The 11,137-nt window shown below is 50.3% G+C and overlaps 1 protein-coding gene across 1 annotated transcript in view; it reads right to left on the minus strand.

Moving 5' to 3' along the window:
- Positions 1 to 10,757, minus strand: part of FOXN3 (forkhead box N3) — a 167,292-nt gene extending 156,535 nt beyond the window's left edge. Inside the window, exon 1 of the mRNA XM_015865304.2 lies at positions 10,626 to 10,757. The gene's annotated coding sequence lies outside the window, so the exon portion shown is untranslated. The remainder of the gene's footprint in view (positions 1 to 10,625) is intronic.
- Between the last annotated feature and the right edge of the window lie 380 nt (positions 10,758 to 11,137).

The raw sequence follows: 11,137 nt of genomic DNA on the forward strand, positions 1-11,137 counted from the left end.
GGATATCCTCCTGCTCCCATATGCTGCTCTTCTACTGCAAAACCATTATAACAACAGCACACACACACCTTTTGCTCAGCTTTTAAAACTGGAGAAGTCTCCCAAGGGTTCAAGTCATCCTGCACAGCAGCCAGGCTCCCAAACTACCATGCTCACGCTCAAACTATACAGATCAAGCAGCACTCTTCTGATCTGAATCCCTATACAGATGCCCACACGTAGCCCTCAACTCTGACTGCATCAGGGTTAGCTGATTATCCAGCTGCTTTATCCTGAGGAAAAACAAACAAACAGATAATCTGGAGATTAAACCGGAATGACTCTTCCTGAGAAATTGCTTTCTGGAACAAATAGCGAAGAAAAAGAAACAAAAAACAACAATGTACCTAATACTGCTCCCAGAGGAAAAACAAATATCCCAGTTGCCTGAAGGAGAGCCTAATAAAAACGCTGAGTAAATCTGTAACCACACGGGCTGAGCCTCCTTCCAATCCCCCTCAGACAAACCTTTCCAGGGCAGAAGCAATGTCTGTAAGACCACTGACCACACGCAACCTCTGAGTGCAGACAGGAGCACATCACTACAATAAAATGCTGTGTTACACTCAGGCACACCTTCAGACAGCAAAACAGTCTGCAATAGTTGAGAAAACTACTCTATCTCCCTGTTCCTCAGTTTCTTACATGCAGGTACAGGAAAGGACAAGGAGGGGGGAGGGCATGGATGATCCTGACATGGGATAAGCAGTCTGATATGACAGAAGCAGGGGCTACACAGGCCTGGATATCTCCCACACCTGGGATATGTTTGCAAGCACATTTTGGCCATGAATCTCACAGATGTTTCAGAGGCGCTCCTGGCACACATGGATGGCTGCTTAGCACCCCAGCTGACACCAGTCAGGCTGCTGGCAGGCTTTATCCATAACACCAGGGCTTCGTTTGTAACAAATATTAACTCAAAGTGCCCCCAGACAGTTCTCACACCTGCTCCTGGGTCTCCTGCAGGTCCAGCACCAGCCACAGCCCTCACACAGCACCACTGTCACCATCCCCACCAACACTGGATCCTCGCTACATCCAGCAGCATCCCCTACAGAGGACCCAGGAGCACCTCCGGGTATTTATATGTATCAGCCCCTGAAACACTGCCATGGAGCTCACACACTGGAGCACATCAGAATATGGTGAAGAGCAGTAACCTACAAATGGACCTCCTGACCCTTTTTGCCATTTTACTCCATTTATGCATGCATCCACAGGGCACACAGCACAGCCTACTCACAAGCCTGGCAGTGCTTTAACATCACCGGTGCTACAGCAAGGTTCACCAAGGCCATGGGGCTCTGAAGGATGAAGTCAGCTCTATAAAGAAAGGAGACCAAACCACACCCGAGCACATTACTCATTGATAACTCTTCACTCCAGAAATGCAATATTGAGGGCATTTCACATATTTCCTGGTGGGGAGCTTACATGGTGCTTATTAAAGATGGATGATTACTAAGATATAAATGCCCATAGCGAAGATCAGCAAGAAATTCCTTCTGACATACATATATGTATACGCACACAGTAGAACTGGAGAATTTTACCTTTCCCCAAAAAAGCAATTGCTGCTGTCAAGTGCACCCTTCTATTATAGCCACATGCTCTTTTTAAGAATAGCTAATCAGAAAAGCACACAGAGGTATTTAATCAGTTTTTTCTTTCTTTAACAACCTAATGTTTTGGTTTGCAACTGCTGCCAACTCACGCTGGGTGGAAATTTAGTACTGTCAGCATTTAATTATTATTTTACCACAGATTTTTCTACCTTCCTACAGCGAAGAAATAGCTAGGAATAAAACACAGCAATGAACTGCTTTTCCAGCCATTAGCCCCTGTCCTTGATTTTGAGATGTGCTGGAAGTGACCACTTCAGGATGCCTAGAACCTGCCTCAGCAGCCCCCCATGGGGGAGAGCTCCTGGGGCACCCCGCAGCCATCAGCAGGCTGAAAGGAGGGCTGGTGGCTCACTGAAGGAACAAAACACTGCCTTTCTCCAACTGGGGAAAGCAGCTGTAGGACTTAACACCCAGATGGACAACGCAGACAGAAGCACCTATGGCACCTGCTCAGTGTAAGCTCTGCTCACAGCACTCGCTCCTCAAAAGCCACATTCCTGGAGTGAAGGACGTGCACTGAAGAGGCCTCATGCAGTTCCAGTTGTACCAAGCAAAGGGGAGGGAAATAGTGGTCACTGGGAGTACCTGAATGCCATTTTGTTAGGTTGTGCATTGCATTTGACAGAGCTAGCAAAGGAAATGAGAAGCGATAACTGATAGTGCCATGATTAGATCAGCCACCTTGGGAAAGGTGCTGAAGCAGAGATATTTCACTAAAATAAGGAGAAACCTGGGAATAGATTTCTGGCAAGCGATCACAAAGCAGATATGGCCAGAATTAGAAATGGATTTTGCAGGCAGATAAAACGTAATAGATGGAAGGTAGCTCAAAATGATATATCAGGAAGCTCTATAGAGTGACTACAAAGTTTGTTTACAGTTATTTAACATATAGAAATCCCAGAAATACTTAATTTCAAAATACACTTTCTGTGTTATTAACTTTAATGAGCAGAAATAAAACAACATTGCATTCAGGCTTTCTAGCAAAAAAAGGAAACTGCCTTCTCCCCAGCTATCCAACCCTGGCTTCAGCAGAGCTGAGTCACTTTACACAAGGTAAGTAGGACAGGAATCTCTTTTGTGGCTTCTGTCACGAAGTTGCTTTAAGAATGAAAGATGACTACTGGCAGTGGTAATTAATGCATTATAGATTACTTCCAGAATCTAGCCACGCTTCCTTCTGCAGCTCACAGGTGAAGCAGCTCTTTAGGCTAAAACTAAAGCACTTTAGGGGAAGAAGGTTAGCTTCATTATCTGTTATGAAGACTTCGATCATCCTGCTGTCCACGTCTGCATCTCCTCATTAACTGTTAAATTTAACATAAAGACAACCAGCTTCCTGCAATTCCAAGATAGCCAAGAAAGGTACATGGTGAGCATGGTGCCAGGGCTGCTGGTTTGGCAGCTACCCGAGTTTGACCATCAGACACCAGAGACAACTGCTACAAGAAAGAAACACACTGACAACCCATCTCCACTTGCTCCAGTAACCATAAGATACAGAGATGAGTGCTCTTCAGGCCTATGGGTCTGCACATCAGCAAAGGCCAAAACTCTGTGCCCAGAAGACTAAACTGTTTTTCTGTTCCTGGCTTGCCTGGAAGAAGTGTTGAATTTTGCACAGAGAATTAATGGACTGCATGTTGTTCATAACAAGATATAGATTTCACAGTTACAGCAGTATAAATCTATGCTGCAATGTATCAGTGTGTATGAAGAGGTCGCCACGTCTGCTGGCTCCAAAGAGCCTTATGTGCATCACTCACACTGGCACATGGGAATGCTGACATAAATCACCATGCATATCAACAGAGAATGTGCTTGAGAGAGCGAGGCTGTCTGGGGAAGAGCAAAATATTAACACCGTTTACCTATGACTGGAATACAAATGGATAATAACCGTTATCACTGTATCAATGATAGCAGTGGAGCACCAAGCCTTGCATTCATAAAATCAGATGCAAGTGCCACTGTATCCCATGGGAGTTCCCTACAGATGCACAAAAGGTGGACTTTAAAAAGGAACCATCTTCCCTGATCAAATGCTAAGATATTCACTCAAGCTAATTTTTCACAGATATCAGCCAAAAAAGGAAGAGTCCATAGATTTTGGCATGAAGCGGAACAGGCTTCATTTTTAGCCAGCACTTGTTCTCACGCTGGAACCAGAGGAAGGCTGGCAGGGCTTTGCAGAGTGCCACTCTGCTGGCTTCAATGCCCGCAGAAGCCAAGCCACTTCCCTGCTCATAGATGCGGCAGACCATCTTTTGGCACCCGGGCTGGAACTGCTGTTCTCTGGGTTTGGAAAGGAAACCTTGATTCCAGCTCTACCATCTGGGAGACTCCATCACAACAAAGTTCTATTTTTAAAGTAAAACAAGGTGTGGGCTGACTCCTACTGCCTTTTTTTTTTATCATCATTGTTTTGTCTGAGCAAGAAATGGGAGGATGGTTTCTGTCTATATTGATCAATATTCATGTGGCTCCCTGCCCATTCATTCATGTGCTGAAACTGTTTTTGACAGTATAAAATCTGCTGAACGTAGGCAGGTTAGCAGCAGCTGCTAAAGAAATGTCAATAATTCCGTAAGTACTCTCCAAATCTCCCCTATCTTCATATATAACTAGCAGGCAACAAGAACTTAGAAGTGTGTGAAACATGAAAGCAAGGCAAACAATTATACCACCATGGGGACTTCTGCACTGGTGCAATTTCTGCTCCCAATGCCCTTTTCCACACCACGCCAAGGACAGCGCGAGGCACACGGGGTCCTCACTGTCCTGCTGGCCCAGCTGTTATCTGGACACAGAACAGTCTCTGATAGTGGTAAGACTGCAAACAAATTCAGAATAAAAAGAAAAATCCTGATTGCAAAAGGATTCCTGAGCTGCCCACATCACACCACAAAGAGCCATCCTCATCTGAGCAGAAAGAAACTCACACAAAAAGGAGAGAAGAAGGAAAGGTGGCCAGAAGAAACAGTGCAAAACAATGCAAGGAGCAGGCAGAGTCCATTAGCGTGGGATGTAATGCTCCTATGGAGGATGAGCAACTGGGCAACACTGATACTATTATCAGCAGCATAGCAATGGCCGTGTCATGGAGCCCCTTGATGGAAGATAACACTGACTAACTGGTATAAAAATAAATAAATAAACCTTCACTGCTTGCACTGAGGAATTATCTATCCCCTTGATAAGGGGTTCAAGGCCCACATAATTATTCACAGCTCCTGCCTCTGAAGAACGCCATGTTGTTCCCTTTCTAGACTCCAAATTCTATTTGCTAAGTTTGTGCTGTTCCTCCATCCTGGCTGACATTTTGCCCTGCAGTGGCTCTATGAGATGCAGTCTTCTGGCCCTCCCAGTCCTGAAACAGCAGCTTTGGGCTCTCTGATCCTTCCCACCAACCCTCCCCATCTCCCCATTCCCTATCACTTCTGAACAAACTTTCACTCACTCTGTCGCTCAGGTCTATAACCTCTTTCAGCTATTCTTTGCTTCATATCCTTCCTCTTTTTGGGATACTTCTGCACAGACCTCCAGGTAGTATAAATCAGAGTAATTCCACATACTTCAGCAGCATCATAACCGTTTACAAGACAGCTTATGCTCCACTGCTTCTAAAAGCACAGATAAAAACTCCCAGCACCTCCTGTATTTGTAACTGATCCACACTCTCTTTGACACGTCACTCCCTGAAGATCCCAGCTGGCCCTTCATTCTTCCACCCTCACAACTCAGAAGTTTACTACCCATCTCCAGACGTGCTGGGCTTCTCCTGCCTCCTGAACACGCCTTGCATAACTCAGACTCATATAGTCATCTACGTCAGAAAACAACTTACAGATCATAGAGTCCAGCTATCAACCTCACTGCCTTAAACCAAACATGTCCCAGCATAAACTGAAGTGAGCAATACTGTAATAAGGCCTGGTGTCTTCATGCTTTCCAGCTCACATCAGTAGGTCTTGCAAAGGCTCAGAGCTTGGCAGCCAGTGTCTCTACCTAACCATTGCTATCTTTGCATGCATGTTTCCCATTTGTAAAAACCCTTTCTGGAAATCAGACCTGTACCTGCATTTGGGTGTTTCTGCTCCTGGAGAGGTGTCAGACTACAGGGCCACAATCAGGCCCTTAACGAGAGTACTGAGGAGTTCACCACACGCACAATGCCAGAATGATGAAATGTTAATGAAGTGAAAGTGTATTAGTGAATTATTAACATTTTGTTCCTCTCTGCACAGCACAGAGTGAGAAAAACCCAGTGAAGATAATGATAAAAATAGGATCAAAACATTTGGATCCCTTCTCCACCTTCAACACACAAAAAAATAAAAAGCCTAACAAAATCGGCTGTTAAAATTAGCATATTAATTGGGTGGCTGCTGCAAATGATCTACTGTAAAATCCTTATGGAAACAAGCAGGAGTTTGGGGCACAGCAAGATTTAACCCCGTTCTGGGAGAGGACTTCAGCTCATTCCACCCCCTCGTGCCTCTGCTTCTCGTCAGGGTGAGCCTGGTGTCCATGGATGGGCAGTGGGAAGATCCCCCCACAGGGATGGCACAGTGCAGGCCTATGGGTCTGGCCTTGCTCAGGAAGAGGGTGTACTCTTGATCAAGGAAAAGAGGCTGCCTAGTGACACAGAGAATTAAGTGGAAGCCTCACCTCCAGTCTGTCCTGTCACTCCAGGCAATAGGTGAGTTTTATGGATCCACACCTGAGCCCACACCACTCCAAAGGGTTGTGGAGACCAGTCCCCCACTCTGATGGGCAGAAGCCACACATCATTTGAGAGGAAATGAGCATGAGCTCCAAGACGCCGCTAGGTGTTACTGGTGCACAGAAGGTAGCAAGAAAGCAGCCCCAAAACAGCACCCTGAGTGCTGCATGGCCGCACTCATCAAGGTCAGGCCAAAGGAGGCTGCTGCTGCGAAAGGCTGAGTGCCAACAGGCACCAAAGACGTAGCCTGTGCACACCTCTTCCTGACAGTTAACTCGAGAGGTTTAGGAGTGCTTTCCACACACATAACCCACTCTTCATGTGCATCACCCACATCCATGAGGCAGCAGGCCAGAGCTGCTGCCATGCTGCACTAGCCACATCCCCATCATGGGGAGCCCACACTGCCAGGCTCTTTGGGAGACAACTGGGGGGTGCTGGAGGAAGGCTGCTATCGTCTTTTAATCACACAGCACCCAAGGTGCACACAGAACCCGAAGAAGGCCCCAACTATTCATCTGTCACTGACAGGCTTGCAGGGTTTACCAGCAACCTCCTGTTCATACCCAGGAGCACTACAGCTGAAGCCAGGGAACTGCTCCCACTGCCTAATCACAAACACAAGAAGTGATGCTTATGCTCAGAGAAAAAGAGAAAACAAGAAGAGAGAGCAGCACCCCCAATCAGAGACCACCCCTGAGCACTCAGTGTCCCCACCACAGCACAAAGCACAGAGGTGAGTGATAACAGATGGCCAGCAGCAGCTGGGCTAACACCAGGGCAGCCCCATGCAGCTCCAACTATCTAAAAAGCCTCACTGAGCTCTACCCACCACCTGTGCCCACCAGCAGGCACTTCCAGCACAGGCCATCCCACACTCTGTGCCCAACCATGGGGTGCCTGGCTCCTCCCTGGGCTACACAGGCAAAGTGCAGGCCTCAGTAAAGGTACTGAGCCTAATAAGGAAGGCAGTCAGGCTGCCTTGGCTCCTGACTGGAACCTTAAGCAAACTAGGACTTCCAAACCCTATGGAATAGCCACCCTCTGAACGCTGCCTCTCCTTACAGAGCTTCACACTGGTTTCCCAGAACCAGCTGATCACTTCTGAAAAAACACAGCCATAATTTTTACATTTTACAAGAAAGCGCCGCTTTATCAGATTCCTTTTTATTATTATTATTCTTGTTACAGTCTGACTTTGGCTTGGTCACAGCAGTAGTTAACAAACCAAATGCAGTTTCACAGACACATTTCAAGCTGCCGGCCAAGGCCATGCTGCACTGCATTACATCTCAAGTCATGAACTGGCAAATTCCATCACAGAGCAGGACAACCCCACTCGTCCCACTAAAGAGCTCAAGGAGCCCCTTCTGCAGCCATAGACTCCACCTCAAAAATCACGATGTGAAGCAAGTTGAGCAGCTCCTCACAAGTTTATGCAACTGTTCCATACTTCCCACTCCCAAAACCCTCTATAGAAGTTCAGACTAACACCATAAATACTCCACTGTGAGCTGACAGCAGAGAACTGGTGCTTATTCCCCCAAATCTCCCCGCCTGCAGATACACAGCAACCCAAGGCACAGCCTCACCGTCCACATGGGCCTTCCCCCTCCACATCCCATCCAGCCCCAGCTAATTATGGAGTCATTTACTGACTTGTAATCATGGGCAGCCCCTGTAAAGTGTTACATTTCACTTTCCTGTGCTCAATTTCCATGGATATTTAAACAAAATAAAAGATTATGAAAGGTGATTTATGATCCAGGAGCACAAGGATTGCTCCTGTTAGAAAAATAACTGGTGCACTTTTTGATCTTCCTTTCTAAGGGAGAAGAAAAAAACACCTGTGAATATCCACACTGAATCACTGAATATTCAAATCATTCATTAGGCTCAAAAGGTATAAAATGCAAATGGCATCGTTTTGAAAATGTAGCCCAGAGAGTTTGAGGGGGAGGAAGGTAGTATAATAACATTAAAAGTGAATAAATAAAGCAGACAATAGCACAAGAACTGTACTCCTTGTGTTTCATTGGCAATGGCTGGCATTGCAGGACTCTCACTGACTACAACCATTAGAGCCAAATACAGCAGCGGAGACCTCAAGGAGCACCAAGGGTAAATCCAAAGAGCACCCAATCCCATCTGCTTCCTTCACTTGGAACACAAGCAGCCGACGCGCTTCCTGCAGATAAGGGTGCACCCGACAACAGGAAATTCTTTCTAGAAGCAAGCCCACTTTGCCTCCAATGCCAGGCTACCTCCATGTATGCTCCAAGATGACTCTGAGCAACACCTGGCCAGAGGGAGGAGAGATGCAGCCCCAGGGCCGCTTGCCCACATAGAGGGACAGTGCCAGCCCCTTCCCCAGGGGAGGCTGAGGAGAGATGCCCCTGCAGCATCTGCTCTGCTCCGTACTACTTGACTGACCAATAACACAGAATGGGGAATCCACAAGTGAAGTACACGGAGGGCAGTAGTGGTTGCTGGAGGTTTCAAAGCAATGCTTTGCCCTGTGGTGAAGCACTCAGGTACTCTATCACTGCAAAGAGAGGATGGAAAGGAGCAAGAAAATAAAATGTTTGGGAGAAAACGCAGCAGATGCTCTGAGATGTCTTCATCAAGGACACCAGAAACCATCCCTGCACAAGGAAATAAGCAGAAGCACCGCAGCCTTTCTTGGGAGTCTGCCGGGGAACAGCTCTGTGCTGCTCTGAAGCAGAATTCCTCTCCTTCCATACACAGTGAGCTCTTAATAGTCCAACGAAGTAAAACTTTAATTGCCCCAAAATATCAGCCCTGTTTTCTCACACCTCACTCGTACATAACGAAGTACGCGTTATTCTCCTATCTACAGCTCTGTCCTCAAGCAGCACTCCACAACCAACAGGCGATTTGCACTAAAACCAACTGCAGGTGCTGCCCATAACCCCGCGCTTCCCATCTCTCCCAGGTGCGGTCGGAGTCGCGCACAGCCCCAACACGCGGCTCGGCTCCGTTCCGCCGTCACATCGTTTTGCCGCGGGGATGAACCCCGGGCGCTGCCCGCCCCGAGCCCGCTCCCTACACGCGGGGCCGGCGCTGCCCGGGCAGAGCGTGCGGTGCGGCCGGCTGCAGGATGACCTTGGTTTGACGGGCACCTCCTCGGGTTTCAACAGATGCTGTGGGAACGGCAACAGAAGCCAGCGCGTTCTGCGGGCACTTCTGATCATACGCAGACTTTTTTTTTTTTTTTTCCTTTCTTTTTCTTTTTCTTTTTTTTTTTTTTATAAATGGGGGGAGTCTTCTCAGTTTCCATGACAACACTGTCTCCACTTGTCTGTTATTAGATACCATCCGCTTCCCGTGTCTAAATTTCGGAGCCAATCAGCGCAGTGTTTACAGCTCTCGCAGCTCCCGGGACGGCCGCCCCAAACACGAGGCCGCTCTGGGGCGCGGGACGGGGCCCGACCTTCGGGGCCGCCGAAGCGATCGCCGCTCCACGCTCAGCGCCGTCAGGAGCGCGCTGCGGGATCCCGGCCCCCGCCGCCCCGCTCAGCGCGCCCGTAGAGACGCGGCGATCGTTCATCATCGCACCACCTCGTTTCGCTCCTGTTTGTTTAGGGCTCGCCCCGAAGCACAGCGCCCCGGAGAGCCGCGGGCCGGCAGCGCAGCGCCGCTGGGACCGACCGCCCCGCCGCCTCCACGGAAGTTTGGCCGAGGAGGCAGCGCTGAGCGGGGCGCAGCGCCGGGAGCGGAACCCGACAGACCCGACAGCGGCCCGGCGTTACGGGAAACCCCTCCCCGGGCGGCGGTGACGCGCGCACACTCTTTGAAGGCACCAACTCAAGCAACTCCCGCCGGGTCGGAAGCGGCCGCGGGCCAACAGCCGGGCACGGGCAGCGGCAGCACCGGCACCAACAGCAGCGCCAACAGCAGCAGCACTAACAGCAGCAGCGCCAACACCAGCAGCACTAACAGCAGCAGCGGTCACGCCGCGCTCCCGGCCGGGCCGCCCTTCACCGCGCTCGGACGGCGGGGTCTCCCCGGTCTGCGCCCACAGCGCCACGGGACCGACCCGGCACAGCCCGCGGGCACGTCACGCAGCCGCGGAACCCGCGGGGCGGCCCCGTCACTCGCGGCGGCCCCAGAAGTTTGGCCGCTCGTCGCCGCCGACCGCCGCCCTGTCCCGGGGTTCGCCGGCAGCCCCGCGCCGCCCGCACTGAGCGCCACGCCGCCGCCCTTACCTCGTCCTCCTCTTCCTCCCGGCAGCCGCCCCTCGCTCCGCCGCGGGGTGGGCTGGGCTGGCTGCTCCCCGCGGCTGCCCCGCTCCGCGCCCCGCGGCGGGAGGCACCGCACTAAGCGCCGCCGCCTGCCGGCCCCGCCTGCACCGCCTCCTCCTCCTCCCGCCGCCGCCGGCGTCGCGCCCCGCCGGGCCCTAGCGCCGCCCGCCCGCCCCGCCCAGCTCCGCTCCCCGCCCCGCGTCCAAGTGGGGGCTGTTGGAGGATCGTGTCCCCCCCGAGATTCGTCTCGAGATCGGCGCTCTGCATCAACGACACGGACAGGGGGATTGTCAGCAAGTTTGCTGATGACACCAAGCTGAGCTGGCACCATGGAACGAAGGGATGCCACCCACAGGGACCTGGGCGCATGCAAAAGTGGGCACACCACGAACCGTAATGAGTTTTATAAAGCTCGAGTGCAAGGTATTGCACTTGGGTCAGGGCAGAAGGCAAATAGAATCCTGGGCTGCATCAAC

Source organism: Coturnix japonica, chromosome 5 (assembly GCF_001577835.2).
Source record: "Coturnix japonica isolate 7356 chromosome 5, Coturnix japonica 2.1, whole genome shotgun sequence".
Taxonomy (NCBI): Eukaryota; Metazoa; Chordata; class Aves; order Galliformes; family Phasianidae; genus Coturnix; species Coturnix japonica.